General features: G+C 41.2%; 1 long non-coding RNA gene across 1 annotated transcript; it reads right to left on the reverse strand.

The window, feature by feature from the left end:
• Window positions 1-7,547: 7,547 nt before the first annotated feature.
• LOC150069339 (uncharacterized) lies at window positions 7,548-21,067 on the reverse strand. The gene is made up of 5 exons (XR_016535410.1): window positions 20,975-21,067; window positions 20,437-20,511; window positions 17,962-18,001; window positions 17,532-17,746; window positions 7,548-7,815 (listed from the first exon to the last, which is right to left on the reverse strand). It is a non-coding gene; the product is annotated as an uncharacterized LOC150069339 (long non-coding RNA).
• Between the last annotated feature and the right edge of the window lie 721 nt (window positions 21,068-21,788).

The following is a 21,788-nucleotide window of genomic DNA, read 5'->3' on the forward strand; positions in this document are numbered from 1 at the left end:
TACAAGGCCCAAGGTAGAGCAAGGGATTGTGAACATCTGCCTGCTGGGCCGGAGGCCAACTCCTCACAAAACCACCGCCTTCATCTTTCACGGTCATGTTTCAAGAGAAGAATGTGTACTGGTGAGGGAAGCTGGGGGCCAAATTCCAAAGTCCTCCTTGAGAGAGGAGCGAGTGTGAAGAGAGCTAAGGAAGGGCGCGGGAGATTAGCCTGTGAAATATCCTCCATGACTTGGTTTTCTTCCCTTATAAGACCAAAAAATAGAGAGAGGAAAAAAAAAGGAAGGAAGGAAGGAAGGAAGAAAGGAAGGAAGAAAAGTTTCCTAAAAGTCTTTACAGGGACATGCTCCAAGTCTTAAACTCCATTTTCCCTGATTGCTGTGAGAATTTGCAAATATGGCTTCAAGCTCAGGAGGGTGGCAGGTGGTATTTATTGATATTTTTAGCTCTGAGATGGAGAACAAGTTCCGGGAATCAAATCTCGAGTGCAAAGTTACTTAGTACGGTGGAACTAGGACTGGAATCCATCCTACCTGCCCTGATAGCCACTCCCTCCTGGCAGATCCATGCCACATCCTGTCACAAAGCTTCCAACAGCTTATTCCCAACTTTCTCCTTATCTCCTTCATAGGTAAACGTCAGTGTTATACCTTAAAAACAATCTGTGGTGAGATACGAAATCTAAGATTCTTGCAGATTGAATGTCAGAATAAATCCTTTATGTTTCCATCTTTTATTCACATTAGGCTTGACCTACTTTCATTCAGAAACGGAAGTAGGATAACTGCTCCTAACCTCCTTTCTCAAGATTATGAGGCAAATTTTTAAATTAAAAATAAAAAATTTTCTGTGATATTTCATGTGTGGTGATACATGCCTGGAATCCCAGCTACACAATAAGCACTAATAGGAGGATCACAAAGATGAGGCCAGCCTGGATAAAGCAAGACTGTCTCAAAAGCAAAATGAAAACAAAAGGCCTAGATGTATGGGTCAGGTGTTAAAGAGCTTGCCTAGAAAGAGAAAGGGGAAAAAAAGGAAGGAAGGAACGAAAGAAAAACAAAGAAGTATCTGTGAATGAGGAGCAGAATGAAACTGACTGAAAGTTGTTGAATAATAAGGGGTAATGGAGATCGGAAATGTGAGACTGAGGGGTTCCATGGAATTAAAATACTGTACATGCTTTTATGAAACACCTGGAGGAAACCCCTTTGAATAATTAGCATACACTAAAAATGAATGACCTGTGTCCAAGGTATGAGTACTAGCAGAGGAGGAGAAGGTAAATGCAGAGAGTAAAAGAGAATGAATATGGTGAAAATACTTCATGACAGCAGCGACCACTTGGTTCCTCGACTCACATGAAAATTGTGTCCTCTGAGCTCTTCCCCTAATGGCTTTCTCCAGGTCTTTCCATACTTGCCATTGCTATCTTTTCTTCCTCTCCACAAGTTTAACTCCAGTCTGTGACCTTGTCATGCAAGGTCAAAGAAATACATAGCCGTTAAATACAGAAGTAGAAAATCGCATTGAGGGCCACCCTCTCCCCTGGGGATTTCTTCTCAATGATCCTTTTGTTTCCTTTAACTCTTCGATTTGGTAACCCTTCCTGTATTTCTCTTGGGATAGCTTACATTTATTGTCTGTCTGCATGTCTTCCTTCCTTCCTTCCTTCTTTCCTTCCTTCCTTCCTTCCTTCCTTCTTTCCTTCCTTCCTTCTTTCCTTTCTTCTTCCCTCGCCCTCTTTTCTTCAAATCCTTCCACAAAACTCACTTCTTTCACTTGGTCACCCCAATTTTTTCCTACTTTCCAGCCACATCCGCTCAACTAGATGGCTCACTGTTTATTCAGTGTTTGTTTATGTCAAAATCAGACAGTCAACGCCTTGAGGCTGGGGTTTCATTCTCTGTGTTCCATGTTTTGCAAAATGCCATCTGCACTTACCACACTGTACAAATAATAAATAATCAGACCCATGAATCAGTGAATGGGTGCCAGATCACTGATTAGCGTAAATATTCAACACATTACACTGGAAAGAGTTGCTGCTGCTGCTGCTGCTGCTGTTGTGAGAGACAAAATCTTTTTTCTCCAAGGAAAACAGAGCAGTGAAAAAGAACTTCATCATAATTCAATTGGGATGAGGTAGAGGACAAATTGATGTGGTAAGCCAAGCTCCCAACGGTGGTTTCTCAAAGGAACTCTCCTGAGAACTCAAAGTTCTCTTGGCATCTTCATTCTCTGCACCCCCAGCCCAGCAATGACAAGAAGGAGACACATAAAACAAAGTTCTTGAACTGCTCCTTGGAACATAAAGAATTTATATTTGGTTCATCTCAGTCTTTGGAAATACTGAGATTAGTCCTCAGTGTGGATTAACTTCTAGATATAGTCAATTGCCATAGGAACTTGGTTGCTACATTAAACCATATTTGGTATTCATAATTGATGCTCAAAACAGTGAATTATGAGTAATAGGTTCTGGTTAAGAAGACAGATGAACCCCAGAGGCAGCTGTGAAAATGTTCCAGATATCACTTTCTCTAGTTCGTGGAAATTAGAAGTCTGGCATTTATAAGGTGGGGAGAGGGGAAAATCGATCCAATAATGTAATGCTTTGCTATGCTTAATATCTTTAAATGACTATTTAATGAAACTCAATTTAGACCAAAAAAGAAGGCAGATGGGTATATAAGATAAAATTTCATTATATATATATATCAAAATATTTATTTGCCGTACAGGTCTTGTTAAGAAAGCTAGGATATGATCTCCAGTATGGGAAGAGAAGCTCCTCCACTTCCCATGAGTTTATGGGAAAATGTTCTGAGTCTACGAACTGGCACTAATCTAGGATCTGGTGAAGGGGCACAAGTCTTACATATAGTGATTTAACTCCTGATTAGTATGGAACAAATCTATAACTCTTCTGCATTTATAAATTTAAAATGCTTCAGTGGACTAGCAAGCTGGCCAGTTCTAGGGTCACTAAAGCTAAATACCTCACACCAGTGAACTCTGAAGCGCAAACCTTTCCGTTTATTGCTCTGCCTCTGTTGGCCATGACAGAAACCACATCTTTGTTTTTGATGATTAGCTTTCCCCACTTGACCTTTGCCACTCTGAGATCCAGTCATTCACCAGAAGTGGCAACAGAGAAGAGATCAAGGATACAGGAGCTCCCTTCCTGAGTTGCTTCGTACAGATTTGTCAGAGGCGTCCTATCAACTCTTTGGGGAATATATTTGAAAGAAGAAAGTCTTAAACAGCAAGTCTGTTGTAACAGTCTTGCAGTCTCCTTTCCAGTGTTCTCACTCAATCTTTTTAGTATCAGACTCCTTTGAATTCTTAAAAATTATTGAGCACTCTTGTGCCAGAAGCCCAAGATGATAGGTCAGCTCAAACAGCAAAGATGTCAGTGTTGCCCCAGCCATCACTCAAGTATGTCGAGATTCCATTGGCCACCTGTGTATGGCCAAGCCCAACCACATGGCTGGTGGCCTATAAAAGTAGCCTGTGAGAGCACTATTTACCATAGCAAAGATATGGAACCAACCCAGATGTCCCTCAGTTGATGAATGGATCAACAAGATGTGGTATTTGTACACAATGGAATTCTATGCTGCTGTCAGAAAGAATGACATCGCCCCATTTGTTAGGAAATGGAAAGACTTAGAAAAAATCATATTAAGTGAAGTAAGCCAGACTCAAAGGAACATAGGCTCAATGGGTTCCCTCATTTGTCATAATCAGTAGAAACCTTGGGCTCTCTTAGCAGAGATTTGCAATAGAGCAAAACCTAGATACATAGGCCATACAGTATAACACTAAATGAAAGGACCTCTAGGATATAAAAACAAAAGCCATATAATGAGTGATTGTTGTCCTTAATGTACTATGTTATCTCTCATCTCTTTTGTTGTCCCTTGGTTATCTCATATTGTTACAGTATCCCACTTTGTTATCTGATATATTGGATCTATTTGTATTTGGTTATTTGAAATTGGATAGGGAAGAGGGGAAAACAAGATGAGGGGTCGGGGTAGGGGAAGGGAAATGGGGACCAAGACATGAGAAAAGGTATCAATGTATGTGAATTAATGCACCTGCTATCTGGCAAATATAATGTAACCCATCTATTAATTACAATAAAAATATATGAAAAAAATCATATTAAGTGAAGTTAGCCAGACTCAAAGGAACATAGGCTCAGTGTTTTCCCTCATTTGTCATAATCAGTAGAAACCTTGGGCTTTCCTAGCAGAGATTTACAATAGAGAAAAACCTAGATACATAAGGCTATATAGTATGACACTAAATGAAAGGACCTCCATGATATAGAAACAAAAGCCATATAATGAGTGATTGTTGTCCTTAATGTACTATGTTATCTCTCATCTCTTTTGTTGTCCTTTGGTTATATCATATTGTTACAGTATTTCACCTTGTTATCTGATATATCAGATATATGCGTATTTGATTATTTGAAATTGGATAGGGAAGGGAGGAAAACAAGATGAGGGGTGGGGGTGGGGGGTGAGAAATGGGAACCAAGACATGAGAAAGGATATCAATGTATGTGAAATAATGCACCTTCTATCTGGTGAATATAATGTAACCCTTCTATTAATTACAATAAAAATATATGGAAAAAAAGTAGCCTGTTGGATTAGGCGGGATCGCTCTCTCACTCACATCTTAGAGATGGCCCTGACCAGTCAGTATGATTCTCCATGCTGGGCATGGAATAAAACTCTATTTAACTTCCAGAAAAAATAAATTATTGAGCACTCTAAAGAGTTTTTATACATTTAGATTATAGCTGTCATTATTTATCATATCAAAAACTAAAGTTAAGAGTAATCATGACTCCCTCCTGTAATCCTAGCTACTCAGGAGCCTAAGATCTGAAGGATCATGGATCATAGCTATCCTGAGCTGAAAAGTCTTGAATCTTCATCTCCAATTAACCAGTAAAATGACATACTGGTGGCATGGCTTAAGTGAAACAGCAGACATAAGCAAGCAAGCCAAGTAAGAACATGAGGCACTGAACTCAATCTCTCATACAGGGGAAAATATCAGATAAGAAATATATATATATATGGGCCAGGCACGGTGGCTCACACCTGTAATCCTAGCTACTCAGGAGGCTGAGATCTGAGGAGCAAGGTTCAAAGCCAGTCTGGGTACAAAAGGACCTGAGACTCTTATCTCCAATTAACCTCTAGAAAATGGAAAGTGGGGCTTGGCTCAAGGGTAGGACAGTAGCCTTGAGCTGAAGATCTCAGGGACAGTGACCAGGCCCAAGGGTAGGGAGGTAGCATTGAGCTGAAGAGCTCAGGAACAGTGTCCAGCTGAGTTCAAGGCCCATGACCCACTAACAACAACAACAAAAGAAAAATTATTTGATACACTATCAAAGCCTGGTGAAGAGAATATTTTAAAAATGTAATTAAAATATGGAATTAGAAGCATGTCAACAAAACTGTCTTTCCTCTGTTAGAAATCAATGGTCTATCTCAAATTACGCATGGACCTAGCATGGTTTGGAATCACCATATGATAGTCATTTGCAGAACACTGGTTTACTGAGTTATGTACATCTAAATGTCAACACATTCCAGAACAAGATTAAAAGTCGCCTTGGTTGATAGCAGAAATTGGAAAGTTGTCAAAGTTTACAGCGGCAGACACAAATTTTTCATAACTTGTTTTCACTTGGAAGTTGACATTCTTGTCAGGCAGCCACTTGTAACTGAAGCAAAATCTGATTTACTCATTCCCCAAGTGGCAATAGTTTCTTAGTCATTCTTTGAAGTAAAATACGGCTGCTTTGTGAGGGAAAAACAAAACCCTCAGCACAGAAGGAATCTCAGAGTGGTTATTCTCAATACAACCTATCATGCTGCACTACAGCCATTTGAACCCAGGACATGAGGAAGGTGCACGTTCAAGAGCTGAAATAGAATATAATTATACTGGTACTACTTCATCAGAATATTTTTTAACCTGGCACCACTTTTTTTATTAGCTTCCCAAACATCATCTGGAAAGAAAACTTTCTTGAGTAACATCATGAAAAAAAGCTCTGATAAAGCACAGTCACTACTACGCAGGGTGTTCTTATGTGGAATTCCCACTAATGTATTGTCAGTGTATAGCAGTGAAGATTTACGTGACCCATGTCCAATTTTTTGATACTGCCTTGATTCCTGACTAATGCACTTGTAGTTTTGCCCATCATTACTTTTACACCATCGGTGGACCTGCCAACATAGTGCAAATGGAAAATAACATTTTAGAAAAGTGTGTGTGTGTGTGTGTGTGTGTGTGTGTTATCAGTGGTTATAGAAAACTGACAGATGCTTAAAGGGTTTCAATGTATGTGAATTAATGCACCTTCTATCTGGCAAATATCATGTAACCCTTTTATTAATTACAATTTAAAAAATTATAAAAAAAAAAAGAAAACTGACAGATGCTTAGGAAAACTAAGTGTATGTGATGTTCTTTGCTTATTTATGCTGTTCTGGTTGGTTCCTACACTGATGCCTAAGAGATAGTACCTTCCAGAACCCCAGTTGAGAAGCTGAAATAAAGATCTCTTCTAGGAATTTACTTGACATAATTAGGTTCTTCTACAACACTCCCACTTTTATAGTCCGGGGCTGGGGGGAGGGGGAGAGGCAGAGAGACAGAAATAGAGACAGAGACAAAAACAGAGACAGAGAGCGCAAAGGAGGAATGCTCTGCAACCAGCAGCATACCTAAATATGTGAATCAGGTCACACACACACACACACACACACACACACACACACACACACTGTGGGGTGTGTTACAAATTCAGGTTCTGTAATCAACTAGTACATGATCATAAGGAAGGTTTTTAGTTTCTTGAAGTTTCCATTTTCTACTCTGTGAGTTGAGAGGCAGAGGAAACTTGAGTATAATGGCATCATTAGTAACTCTACACAGATGATTTGATCTTAAAATAAAAAAAATTACTTCCCAGAATTCCTCTCCAATCTAACAGAGTGGTCAGAAGCTTGCCTATGGTGTAAAAGTCCATCTCGTCCTGGAGCTGCTCTCTTTGGAGATAGCGTGAGAACTCAGAGGACATTTGTGTAGCAAATGTTTTCTGTTTTGCTTGGTTTTAGGCCTTATTTCCAGCTAGGAGGTGTCAGCTATCTGTTTGGTGGGCATGTCTATGAATGGTGATCTGGCCCATTAAATTACTTCAGTTCTAACAATTATTAGGCACAAAGTAAGAGTCTAAAAAGTGGTACAAAATATACCTTCTTTCACACATAGTAGTTCTCCAAAATGTTCCTTTAAAGAAACTGTCATCTACTTCTCAAAGAAAGTTTCCTTTGCCCAAAGTAGGTTTGCCTCTTCCCTGTGCCTTCTCTAGGAATGTTAGCTACAAAGATGTATCAGGCCCACCAAGCTTATAGTCCCCTCATCCCTCCAGGTACCAGTATAGAATTGTTCTGTCATCAAGCCTTTATTTTATCCTGGCTGGAGGAGAATCTCTCTTCTTAAAATACAGTGTGAGTTTAATGCTGTTGGCAGGGGTTTGATGGCAAATACAGAACTGATTCTTCTATCCCAAGAAGGCACAGCAGGCTCAGCCGCAACACCGGTTTCTCTCCTCTGTGTGAGAGATACATCACTGACAAGTAGGAAAATGTCTCTAGAGGGATCTGTCTGGTGTCAGGCACCCATTCCAGCTCTGTCACCTCTGCCTTGGCTGCTCCATAAAACCGACTCTCACAGAAGCGAGGCTCAGAATGACATCAACGTTTTTCCAGCTGGAAGGAATTGAGATCACCAGGTTATTATTTTTTTTGGTAGCCTCTTAGGGAGTAAAGGTTATGATTTAAAATTATGACTTGGAACTCAATTTATAACAAATAACACATTTTTCCATTACCCTGGCTGCTACATACATACACGACATTTTCACTCTCAGCTCTTCAACCACACATCCCCTTTCTGAGTTGGCAAGACCCTCACTATGGGAATTAATAAATTTAATTCTCCCAGAAGCAATGCATATTCAATGCTCTGGTGAGAAGGAAGAGATAATATTTTTCTGGGTAAGACATACTGGAGATAGCAGTAGAAGGGTCAAGATTAGGAACCAGCGAAGTGCCTGAAGACACCGGGGACAGTGGTTGGCAACTGATTATAGCTATATCATTGTGGTGTCATTTTGCCTCTGTGGAAATACAAGGTTGTGTTGAATAATCTTTAAGGCCCCTCTATCCTTAAGGGCTAATAAATTCAATGTGTCAGTAGCTTTTCTACCTTCTCTTCTTTTTTTTTTTTTTTTTTTTTGCCAGTCCTGGGCTTGAGCTCAGGGCCTGAGCACTGTCCTTGGACTTTCTCAAGGCTAGAGCTCTACCATCTGAGCCTCAGCACCACTTCCAGATTTTTTCTATGTATGTGGTACCAAGGAATTGAACCTGGGTCTTCATGCATGCTAGGAAAACACTCTACCACTAGGGCAAATTCCTGGCCCCTTTAACTTAATTTTAAAAAGTTTCTGTTTATGTGGTACCAAAGATATTGAACCTAGAGCTTCGTGCGTGCCACGCAAGCACTCTGCCACTAAGCCACATTCTCAGCCCCTTCCCTTCGTTTCTTGGTATTCCCTTCTGCTTCTGCCTACAAAATAAACAGGCTGATGGGCTGGTTCTGGCTGGGGAACAGTGGAATGGCTTGGATGAAGCATGGATGTTTTCTTCTCTCAAGGCTTGCTTCAAAAGGAGCCATTCCATGGTACCCAATGACTTTGCTTTCTTCTGGAGACTGGCTCCAGTGTTGTCCTTTTGTCTGGTTTCTTAGGCTACTTCTAATTCGAAGTGCCTCATCTCCAGCCTGTGGGAGTGTGTGTGTTCACTGGTGGTGGGGTGTTGTCAGACAGGCTCTCTGCAAAGTCCTGGTTAGTAGCATTTATCTGCTTTCATGGTTTCATTTTTTCATTGTTTTGATCGTCTTTGCCAGTCCTGGAGCTTGAGTTCAGGGCCTGAGCACTGTACTGGGGCTTTCTCAAAGCTAGAGCTCTACCACTTGAGCCATAGCACTACTTCAGGCTTTTTGCTACGTATGTGGTACCGAGGAATGGAACCTGGGTCTTCATGCGTGCTAGGCAAGTGCTCCACCTCTAGGCCAAACTCCTGGCCCTCAATATTCATTTGTGCAATCAGTCTCAACTTGATAATAGTTTAGCAACCAACTAAAGAATTCTTGGAATATTTAGCTATCTGTGCCATCTCAGCCAATCTGAACCAATACCTGCACAATACTGGTGTGGCATAAATTGCCCATAAAACTAGACCTTCTTCTTTCACACGCTAAGGCCATTGTAACACAGGGCAGAGAGAAATGAAGCTATTGATTGAGCTTCCTCTCTTTATTAGTACAATACCTTACCTTCACTTCTTTCTCCTTCCTTCCATTCCTCCTTTTCTTCCTCTCTTCCTTCCTTCATTCCTCCTTTTCCTCCCTCTTTGTTTCCTTTCTTCCTCCCTGTCTTCCTCTTTTCTTCCCTTTCCTCTTTCTTCCTATCCTAGGGATTGAACCCAGAGTCTTATACTCGTAAGGCAAGTGCTCTGTCACTTTAGCCATACCCTTTGTTTGTATTTTGTTTTTAAGACAGGATCTCTAACTTTGCTCAGGTTGTTCTTGAACTCATCGGCTTCCTGGCTCCACTCCCTAAGCAGCTGGGATTGCAAGTGTGCCCCAGCATATTCAGCTCATAATTTTTCTTATGAAAACAATGGAAATGCCTTTACAACCCAGTCTTTGCTATAGACCCAAATTTATTTTCGATATTGTGGTCTTCTTTTTGGTCATCAATTAGTCTTTGTTTATTTCTGTCCTTTTCCTCTACTGATACTTTAAAGAACAACTTTTGAAGTAAGGGTCTCGGCTTGCTTGTCTGGCTGGAGTGCTCTACCCTTGAGCCATGCCTCCAGCGTTACTTTTTGCTGATTCTTTTAGAGACTGGTGCTCATGGACTTTTTCCTCTCAGCCTGGTTTCATGAATCTACAGATCTCAGACTGATGAGTAGCCAGGATTATATGCATGAGACACCAATGCCAGGCTTATGCATTGATTTTTTTAATGCACATATAATACTCTGGAAAACAAAATAACATCCATGTTTTCTGCCTGTCTTAGAAAAGGTGCTTCTAACACTAAACTCTAAGCACTCTGACACACAGCAATCTGTGAGATATCCACTGTGTGATTCCTTTATAAAAGTCTGCATGGTGAGCTCAGGGAAAGATCTCAGAAATCAACCTGTTATCACTAGCAAACAGCTGTCTAGTCCCTGTATCTTCAGTAGCTATTTCTCAAAGACTCAATGACGTGAAGGGCCTACCATGCTGGGTGTTTCTCCTCTCAGTTCTTCTCTTGTTTAACTTTCACTCTAACTTTATTGTGTGTGTTTGCACTGGGGGCTGTGCCAGCGGTGGCTCTAGGACAAAGTGTTCCTTTTCCAGGCAAAAACATTTAATCTGGAGCCAGCTCTGATTTTCTTTCAGCTATAATATAAGCATGAAAATATGAAAATGAATAGCACAAATAAGGTTTTATGACTTTCTCTAGAAATCTAGGGAGCCAGGAAAGGCAATAACAAAATTCAATCATTCACTCTCCTTTCCTATTAACTTGATTTTAATTTCTTTTCCAGAATAAATATTTGACAAATGTCTTCATTCGTGTAGAGTTGGAGGAAACGCATTAACTTTGGCTCAGGTGCACAAATAGTTCTCTGTCTTGGCTCTTCTGGCTTGAGAAATTTAGTGCTGGGTTTATGATTCCTATTAGGACATATGGTAAAGACTAAGAAAAGATGACAACGAGGTTGCTCAGTAGGGGTACAGGTTAGAACAGCCCAAGGCCTACCTTAAGACTCAGGCACTGGTAGGATGAGCTCAAGACAAAAGTGCATCTATTAGCTAGACTCATCCCCTGGAGTGCAATCCCTTGTCCAGAGTGAAAAAGCACACTAAGTAAGACCTTGAGAAATTGCTGGAAGCTTTAATAAAATAGGAAAGTAGAAACATGTTTAATATACTTTAAACTATGAAGACCTCTCTCTCTCTCTCTCTCTCTCTCTCTCTCTCTCTCTCTCTCTCTCTCTCTCTCTCTCTGTCCATCTCTCTCTCTTCACATATTTCTATCATGCGAGGAAATAGCAAGATGACCAGTTGCAAATGAGTAAACAATTTTTTACTAGACATGGGACCTTCTCCCATCTTGACTTTAAGCTTTCTACTTTTCACAACTTGGAGAAGTGTGTGTGTGTGTGTGTGTGTGTGTGTGTGTGTATGTGTACGTACACGTGTGCACTCTTTAAGGCTCCCATTTTTATAATAATTTGCTACAGCAATCTGAACACATTCAGGTGTCATCATCTTATCTTCTTCCTCAATTTGTATAACTCCCTACCATTTCCAAGGGTATTCCAACTTCACCAGAGACCTAAACTCTAAGACAGCACTTAATATTTACAAAGGATTAGAAGAATGAAAGAGGTGCCAGGAGAAGCTCACAGGTGAGTTTGATAGCTGGGACCTCAGGTTTAGACACAAATACTGTCTTTCTATTGCTCCTCTAATCCAATGATGTCTCCATATTTAGAACCCCTTCACATTTCCATCCACAGAAGTAGTAGAGAGAAGTGGGGGTGGCGTGGGGGGAGGAGGGACTCTGTGATCTTGAGATGTGAGAGGCAACCAGATGCCTGAGGGAGATAGTGAGGAAGATATGGGAGGTGGGGGCAGAGATAATAGAAGTTTGGAGACTGGTTATATTCAGTACGTTTGTCAACTGAGCAAATAGTAGATATAGGAAGGACAGGTAGATCCATGTTTCTCTCCATCTGAAGTAATATCTACAAAAATGGATATGGGAAATGCTAGAAAGATGTGAAGATGTTGAATTAAAATTGGAAGTACTGGTTTGCATTTAAGAATTTTAGGACATATATAGAGATACAGAAACTGTTGTCATAGATACAGGTAACAAGAAACACATCCAGTCCTTGGATCTTAGCTCTTAAACATCTCCTCCATGAAAGGAGCCACGGATCCCTGGTGGATTGTAGGGTGAGGGGAAGGCAATAACAAGGTGAGCCTGATCATTTGTGGCAGAAAGTAAAGAAGAGCTCAGAAATTATAGACTACATCAAAAGGAGAATGAACTGCCAGTGTCCAAATTTGGAACTTTACCATCAAAATGAAGAATGTAAATACCAGACAGAACTTCAAATCAGTGAATGCATAAATAACCAAATGAAAGGGATGAAAAGTCTTTTCTTACAATAGAATACTAGTCAGTGATAGTAATGATAGTCTCCACTCAAGACAGTGGTGATGAATAAAATCAGGAATCCTCAATGGATACAAAGCCATGGGTAGAGATGTAATGAGAACTAGCTCACATGGGTGATGTTGGAAGATCTCATACTATGCCATTCGAATACAAAGCACAAGTGATGTCTCCACATGGGAGAATGTGACGGACAGATCCAGCTGGGTGAACAGCACTAGGACTAGAGGGAGAGTGCAGCCTCTGAAAATGATGGACTGCGAGGGGACAGCCACACGTTCTAGTTTTTCTACCAAGAATACCAGATTTGAGTCTGGAAGCAGATGCAATCCGAGGCTTCTTGCAGTAAACAAAAGGTCCATCCTCTATGTCAAGGACACACAGTCTGAGAGTTTAGAAAAGGAACTGTTCTGCACTGAAGGAGATCAATGAGACGACGTGTATCTGTAGAAAGGTACGAGGGAAAGGAGCTGGTGTGAAACTGCTGGAGAAACTTGCTTAGGAGGGCAGTGGTGGGAGGCAGGAGGTGGATTGGATGGTAGCATTGTGTTGAAGGTCGACTTTGGACTGGGAAGTTGTGTGACAGTACAGAACACGGAAGAGTGTGTGTTCTTGTTTCACATAGCCATGTTTCAGCCAACTGCGAGCCGCATGCACAATGGGCTATGAATTATGCAGGGGCTAAAAGTTCCTATGGCCTGGTGACCCCCCTGTAGTGTTTGTACAATGATAAAACTGCCTAATGAGCCAGGAGTGGTGGCTCATGCCTGTAATCTTAGCTACTCAGGAGGCTGAGACCTGAGGAAAGCCAGCCTGGGAACTAAAGTCCGTGAGACTCTTATATCCAATTAACAACCAGAAAACCAGAAGTGGCGCTGTAGTTCAAGGGGTAGGATGGTAGCCTTGAGCTGAAGAGCTCAGGGACAGCCCAGGCTTGCTGGAGCCAGCCGGCAACAAATCAGGATTCCTGATTTAGGGGGTGAGGACTAGAAAAGAAATAGACAAGAAAGAGATGGGGTTGGGAGGTCTAAAGCTTAAGAAGTCAGCAGCCCAAGGCTGTAAGACTGCAGCCTAAGGCCGTGAACTTAAGACGGTAGCCTCGTTTATTTTTAGTTCCAGTCTTATATATTCTCTTAAAACCAGGAAACTGCCAGGGACTACATTCGTATGAAATGGTAATCAAGTCCTTCAGATAAGTTAAACAAGAAGTGATTGACATAGCCCAAAGTCATCATGATAGCAGCTTATCTCCTTGTGTACTTAGTTCTAATCAGTAGTGCAGGTCCAAGGTCAGTCTGACCCTACACTCGGCTCCCAACACAGGCCCAGAATTCAAGCCCCATGAGCAACAAAAAAGCAAAACAACAACAACAAAAAATAGTGTCTAATGATGCATGTGTTTCTTAGAATGTATTCCTGTAGTTAAGTGATGCATGATTCTACTGAAACCTGCTTTTAATTTTAAATTAAAACTAGCAAAAGGGATAAACCTGGTTAAAGACATCTGACTCTGGAATAGCTTCATATAGTTTTATGGTAAAGATAGTGACTCAAACTTGTCCATTCTCATCACTAATTTCTGTCGCCACACAACACAGTGATGAAATTCATATTCTATTTTTTCATACCTCTAAATATGTGGACTTGGATGAAACCCTTACAAATGTTTAGTTATACTTCTTCATGCATGGGATATCAGTTCAGTAGATGCCTAGGGCACAAATTTCTTAGCCATCTGGGTGAGCTTTGGTAGAAACCCAGCCATGGCCTTTTATCTGACCAAAGACTGCTCTAGCAATTATCTGTACCTGGCTCAGCCAGGGTCACATTAGAATTGAGAGAGAGAGAGAGAGAGAGAGAGAGAGAGAGAGAGAGAGAGAGAGAGAGAGAGAGAGAGAGAGAGAGAGAGATGCTTGCCAGGACACTCAGCTCAAGTTTTCTTTCACCACAGGTGAACCACATTGTGGTTTTCTGAAATAATATTCAGATTGACATGCATTTGATTTTATGAAAAATTAGAGCCACTTGTCCAGGAGTAAAACAAGTTAGGCCTTGTCAATTACAAATGATGCTGGCTAGAGATAAACTTCAGCAATAAAGAAGAGCCTTCCCTAATTTTCAAGGCTCTTAGGAGAGGGCAGGGTGAGAGGGGAGTAAGAACTCTGACATTCTGGGTTGTCCTGATGCTCTGCTACTAATGTGCTATGTGATCAATGCTACCCATCTTCTTGTGCCCTAGTTTCCTTATTTCTAAGATGAGTGGGGAGAGGATGGCCTCTTATAGCTCCTCACTTCCCAACATGACAGGAGCTCATGAAGAATTATATGTGAAATAAATTGTGGGACCCATTGTTAAAAAAAGAAAGAAAGAATTAGAATTAAGAAATCTAAAACAGCAACAGTAAAACTTTAAAGCAAGCACTGGGCCCTTGTCCATGTGAGGCCTCATTCTTTGTGTCCTTACTACTATTCTTTTTTGGTGGTGCTCAGGGGAGCATCTTCATACAGACTGGGAAGAAAGTGGGCTTTAAGCTTGGAAGCCCTCACTTTCAACTTGACCCTGTGCATTGATTGGGTACAACAAATCTAGTTTATTCACCTCACTGTTCCTTGCCTCAGTTTCCTCGTTTGTATAATAGAGATACTCACACCCACCTAGCAGAAAGGTGATAGGTGAAGATAGCCACATAGGGCACAGAGCTAAGTGTTCAGCAAACAACACTCCCTTTGTTTCTATTCAATTCACTGAAGTCCATATGAAACAAGACTTCATGGCTTTTTAAGGCTAGGCTAGAAAAATGCTTTAACAAGAAAGTCATGAGGGTTGTTTTTCCACCATAAAATATATCTGCTGTGCTGTGCTTTCCAGATTACACACTGCCATTTAGGAAATGCATCCAGTCCCAGTGAAATATCTCCTGGGCCCATTACTTTTTTTTTTTTTTTTGCCAGTCCTGGGCTTGAGCTCAGGGCCTGAGCACTGTCCTTGGACTTTCTCATGGCTAGAGCTCTACCACTTGAGCCTCAGCACCACTTCCAGCTTTTTTCTATGTATGTGGTACCGGGGAATCGAACCTGGGTCTTCATGCATGCTAGGCAATCACTTTAACCACTAGGCCAAACTCCCGGCCCAAGGGCCCATTGCTTTTTTCACTCAGCTGAATCATCCCACTCATTCTGCTGCTAATCAAGAGTACGTGTGTATCTTGAAAAAAAACATTTACAGGAGTGCATTTCACATTCATTTCACAGCAATGAGTGTTCTCCTTTGCTTTTATTCCACATGTGTCCACATGTGAGTCTTTTCTTGGATCTTGTGCAGTGAGAAAAGAAGTCCCGCCAGCCCTTGAAATGCACTTTACTGAAAGGGACCATCAGCAGACACTGGTTTCCACCAGAGGGGAAATAACATCCATTCATGTGTTCTTTACTTCACTAACTCGCTCTACTTGTAGCTACATGAACAACTAACCTATACTAATCATGGAGCCCTGCAGATACTGGGTGTTCAGAGATGAGATTCAACTTTTGAGCTGCTCAAGAGCAAATATGAGGAAAATGAAAGAGTGAACTGAGAATTTAGAAGAAGCTTTAGGATTTAGAAGAAGCCTTCTAGGAAGAGCATGGAGGTGGAGAGGGGAGAACCCTCACAGTTCAGCTTCTGCATGGAGAAATCAGAGAATGGAACACCTGAATTGGATGTTGAAGGGTAATTATAAGTTTTTCAGGTAGGAAGTACATTGATCTGAAAGGAACCCTAGGCCCTCATTGCAGCTTAGGAATCCTTTAAATCATCGCTGGCCAATTTCCTGGGATATTTGATCCAGGATTATCTGCAGAACTCCAGTTCCACAAACTCTGAGGATCTCAGCAAACAATCCACCCTTTTGCTCAAGCAAGGCAAGACTATACAGAGACGAAGTCCCTCCACTCTCCTCTTAATTTTGATTAGTTATGCAGCACTCTTCTTCATCACTTTTCTTCCCCTCTCTCACAGAAGATGCCCTTACTCATTTCTCATGTACCCCATTCTGTCCCACCTTCTTGCAAATTTTGCAAGGTCATACGGGAGCTCTATGTTTAGTCTTCTGAAGAATTTCCATACTTCTTTCCATAGTGGTTGAACGAGTTTACACTCCCACCAACAGTGTAGTAGAGATTCCTCCTGGTCACATCTCCGCATCTGTTATTAGATTTCTTGATCATGGCCATTTTAACTGGGGTGAGCTGGAATTTCAGAGTTGTTTTGATTTGCATCTTTTTTTATGGCCAGAGATGTCATCCAGCTCCTTTCCTTCTGTCAACAAACAAGTTGCAGTCTTGCACAAACTCAAAACAGAATCTTCCCCTCGAGCTTCCCTGGCACTGAGACTGCCTTTGTGTCACTCATGTGCTTGGGTTTCTTCTATCTCAGCCCTCATAACCTCCTAGTCCACCTTCTACTCCTTACCTTCTATGATGATTTGATTCCAGCCTCTCCTCTGTTTCAATCTCATCTCCCAAAGTCAAGGACCTCCAGGTCAACATATCCACAGCCTCTTCTCCAGCTCTTATTCATACCAACTTTGCCATCACTCAAATTGTTGAAATGTTAAATTTTCCTTCCTTTTCTTGGTTCTTTTTGGTGCTACTGGGATTTGAACTCGAACCTTATTTTTGCTAGGTGGACGCTGTACCATTTGAGTCATCACTCTAGCCTATGTTAAAGTTTTTAAATCCCTTTTCTATGATGACTTCCATATCATTGTGCTTCCATCTTCCTTCCTAGCCTCTCTTCTTTTCTTTTATGGCAGATGGTACCCCCTCAATTATTCTGCTATTCCTTGCCCTCTGCTACTAACCCCTACTACTAACCTCTGCTCCTAAACCCTGGCTCTGAGTTCCTCAGTCTCTCTGAGCCCCATACTTTTATTTCCAACCATTTATGTTATTTCACCAAAGCTGCTAAAGGATATCTCAAATGTTGAACTCAGAACACAGGATCTGAGAGTACTTACTCCCTCCTTTTTGCTCTCCTCATTGTTAATTTGGTCTCATATCCTATAACATGGGACACTGAGGGTGGCTGGCTTTGAACCTTGATCCTCAGATCTCAGCTTCCTCAGTAGCTAGGATTACAGGTGTGAGCCACTGCGCCTGGTTCTGATACCTTTTCATTATAACAAGCAGCAGTTTTACCTTCTTGTAGACTGCCAAGGATGCCAGATGAAGTCACAAAGCTTTCGAATGCTTCATTCTGCCTTGTAAGGCAGAGCAGTGTTCTCATTAGGGGTGATCTTGCCTTCTGTTGACTCTTTATGGGAGGTAATTGTGCTCCTCAGGGATCATTTGGCAGTGCCTCCAGATCTTTTGAAATTGATGCTGTTGAATTTCCTCCAATGCAAAGGATGCCCCTGAGAACAAAGAAGTGACTATTCCATTCAAGATGTTTAATAGTGCCAAGATTCAGAAGTCTTGGGGAACAGAATGGCAATTCTAGCAAGAAAGCTAGAGAGACTCAACTTAATTTATCAGCAACATTAACCTTAAAAGTTACATGATATAATGGAGATGTCTAGAAAAAAATTATTTAAAGTTCTAGATTCTTCTGTCCTATGCAGTCACTCACCTCCGCTCCTCTCAGGCATCAGGTCCTGTTCCCGTAGAAGCTGTTAGGAAGAGTAGAGCTGAGCTCAGGATGAGGTAGACCACTTCCTTTGAGACTCTAAACAGGAACTGATCTCCCCTGAGTGAGCAGGAGGGCCCACTTTCATATTCATGAGCAGAACTGTGGAGATCATATCTCCTAAACCATACTGATGTTGGAAACAGCAGAATCCATACCATTGTTTAATGTAGTTACCTTCATGTAATCCATCATGAAACATTTCCTAGCACTAGTGTTAGTGCTATTTTATGATGAAGGAGTTTATAACTCACCACAAGTTACTTAGGAAATACAAGGCCTTCTAAACCTATGCTTCCATCTTCTGGAGATCTCTCTGGTAAACATATAGGGGAATAAAGAAGTTACCAGGCCCACCTGTTGTTCAGGTCAAAGGAAGATGAATAAATCTGACACAAATGGTCTTAAAATTATGAGTTCAAAGCAAGGCACCAGACTCAAAGGAAGGCCAGATTACATCTCGAGAGCAACAGGGCAGGTGGATGAGTAGGTGCCTTCTTGCCCAAGGAAGCAGGGACGTAGGCCAGTGGCACCAGCTTTGATAACAGATATCATACTACAGCCATCAAGAACAATGTTTGGGTCCCTAAATATGTCTTATTAGTCAACCAGTCAGGCTTTGAGGAGACTAACATCTTCTTCTTGCATAGAGGGTCTAGACCCAAGTATCCTGTCCTCTAGAAGATTGCCAGAAGGTCCAGTACCTCCTTCCTCAGGCGTTGGGCAGTACTTCCTCCCAGCCCTTCAGCACACAGCTCTTGTGAGTCCCTGGGAAGATGGAGTCATGGAGCTAGGGATTTCTTACTGGTGGCTCTGACAAGCTAGTCCCAAACAGACAGATAATAATGCAGGTGGACTTCCCAGCCTGCAGGATGTGAAAATCCCAACTGTATCCTACACTAAGAACCCCTCTTCCGCCCAGTGCCTCTGGACTGAGCATTCCCCTTTGGAAATGTGGCTGAGGGAGTCTGAGTGTCTACAAGTAGAAAACAAGCATTATCAGTGCCTCTGACATCTCAGAGGACAAGAGGCAGGACATGCTACGCACAGGCCTCCTCTACTCAGAAGCCCGGGCCGGCTCTGGTTCACAGGATCTGAAGACCAGAGCCCTGCAAGGCATTAGGACTTGGCACTGACCTCAGTTTTCAAAACAAACACAGCAGTTATTTGCAATTCACACTGGAAAACAACAAACAAGAGCAATACAAAGCTAAAAATATTTGAGGAACATTTTTCAATACTAAAGTGTTTGGTAGCTCAATTTGGAGGGATTCAGTGGAGTTTGCTGATGTCATCATCTTACAAGGCCATTCAGACACTGAAGCTGAAAGGATACACTCTCTGTGGCCAGACGAAAGAAAACACATCATCATTTTAAAGTTGGCTAATCCCCTCATTCTTCATTTTGAAAGTGGACATCCAGAGCAAGGTTTGCCAGTTAAAATATAGGATGCTCAGTGAGTTTTAAATTTTAGATACACCATGAATATTTTTGTAGTATCAGTTTATCCCATGTTAAATCCATTTGTCTGAAATTCAGATTGAACTGGAACACTTTGTATTTTTGTTTGCTAATTCTAGCAACCCTGTTCCAGAAAGACTATGAGATGGAAATTTCCCACCCAGTCAGTTCGTCAACCTGTACCTGCTTGCTTCTTAAGGGCTCTGCTGTAATGCTAGGAGGAAGAAAATACCATGGACACTGAATATATTAAGAAATATCCTGGTCGTTGCTATGAGGTATATTAACTATTTTCTTCATTTGACAATTCACTGAGCATCTGAAAGGTTCTAGGCATTTAAGATGAAGCAAGGAATAAAATATTATTGTTCTTATGGTGCTTGTATCCTGATAGGGAATTTTTTCCACATTAGTTTTAATGGCTGCCTTATTTTTTTTAATTCCAAAGTAAACCCAAGTTAGATGTGATTTCATGCATTTCCTTTGTCAGACAGCCATACCTTGCTGTTACTTGAATGCATCTTTGTACTGCCTGGATCACATACTCCCTGAAGCAAAACTCTTGCTATGCCAGCATTTGCAATAACAGATTTTATGAGAATAGCCAGAACTAAATCCTGGGGTAACAGAGAAAGATTTTAAGAACACAATTGCCCTGACTGAGAATTTGTTTTCTGACATGTGTACACGTGCATTTAGTGTTTCTGTGAGAGAACAGATAATGGTTCTCTAGAACATATTGGGAGTGCATATTATTTTCTTGACCATTTTAGTTCCCCCAAGCCAGCACTTTAATTAGATTTCAGCCACAACTTCTCAGGAAAAAAAATGTCTCTTTGGTTCTGCAACAGACACTGAAATGTGGCTTGGCTCTGTCTTTTGGCATGGTTCTAGGGTGTTATATTCCATTAGAAGCCCTGGGGGGAGGCAGTTCTGGTACCTTTTCAGAAACTCACCAAATCAGGCTCAGACTTGCTGGCAGCTGCAGTGGGGAGACTCTTACTAATCTGTGCCCAGCTCTCAGGAGGTAACTGGCGAGAGAGAAGAAAGCAAAACAAGCAACTGAATCCCTATACACCTTATAAAGCTGACTGTGGAAAAACAAAAGAAGAAAATAATTTCATTTCCTTCAAAGCCAAATCTTGGGTATTTCATGTTTACTGTAGATAAAATGGATGCAATGATCTGATTGTGAACTCTTTTGTTCTTGTTCTTTTTGCTAGATAGGGTCTTTCTATGTGGTCTGTTGGAACTCATTGCACAGCTCAGGCTCAAGGCTGGCCTTGAACTTGCCATCCTCCTGCTCAGCCCCTCAAGTGGGGGGATTATAGGTGTGAGCCCAGCTGCCTTTGTCCTTCCTTTTGTTCTTTTTAAAATCTAGCTATTTTCAGGGTTAGGTGATTCTGCTCCTGGAGAATAAATTTAGGCTCGGCCACTCCCATTTAAAATTAGGCTTTCGGGACACATGACCTTCTTTCTCTTTAGGGGCCAAACCTTGAAACTATGTTCTTCTACTTTTCTTGGGAGACATTTCTTTGATTATTTGTATCTCCTCTGCCAAGGATAAATCGATTTGTCTCCATTCTGTCTGAGGCTGTGGAGCTGGAATTATGAAATTACTCTTCGTGGCTTGTAACTGAAACCAGTGATCAAGTTGGAATATAACCTGGGTATGGATGCTTGCTGCCCCCTGGAGGAATAAACAGGTATTGAACATGCATGATTGATTTCTTAAGTCCACTTGAAGGTGTCAGGCAAAGAAAAGACCCAATGGGGAATAATTACCCTGAAAGCTATGCAGTTTCACTGAAGTGTGAATTTCAGTGTTACAAAGGAAGGATACACCAAATGAATGGCATTTGAATGGTTTTGCTATGAGTCTAATTTCTCAACATTGTTGATGAACTCACTTCTCATTTCTCTCCTTTATTTTCTTCAATACATTTCATATATCTGAAGATAACGGTTAGATTCTTTAAAGGCTTTTAACGTTCCTGAAAAGTGGAAATTAACGTTTGACCCAGAAAATGGGTGTATTCTTAAACAAGCCAGGCTTTGTAAACTAGAATTTATACTGATCCATTCAGATCAAATTCACTTCAGGAATTTAAATGAGACATGTTGGACTAATACCATCACCAAGTCCTTCCATGAAAAGAAGGTGGCATTGAAATTATGTTGCAAAAGAGATATGCTTATTTTAAAGTTTTGAAAATGACAAAATTCTTAGAAAGTACATCCAAGTATAAAGAAGCATTTTAGGTTAAAATCTGCAGGAAAGATACTTTTTAGAATCAAGGGGAAAAAA

The sequence above is a fragment of the Megascapheus bottae genome, chromosome 1 (genome assembly GCF_031878675.1).
Source record: "Megascapheus bottae isolate mThoBot1 chromosome 1, mThoBot2.hap1, whole genome shotgun sequence".
Lineage (NCBI taxonomy): Eukaryota > Metazoa > Chordata > Mammalia > Rodentia > Geomyidae > Megascapheus > Megascapheus bottae.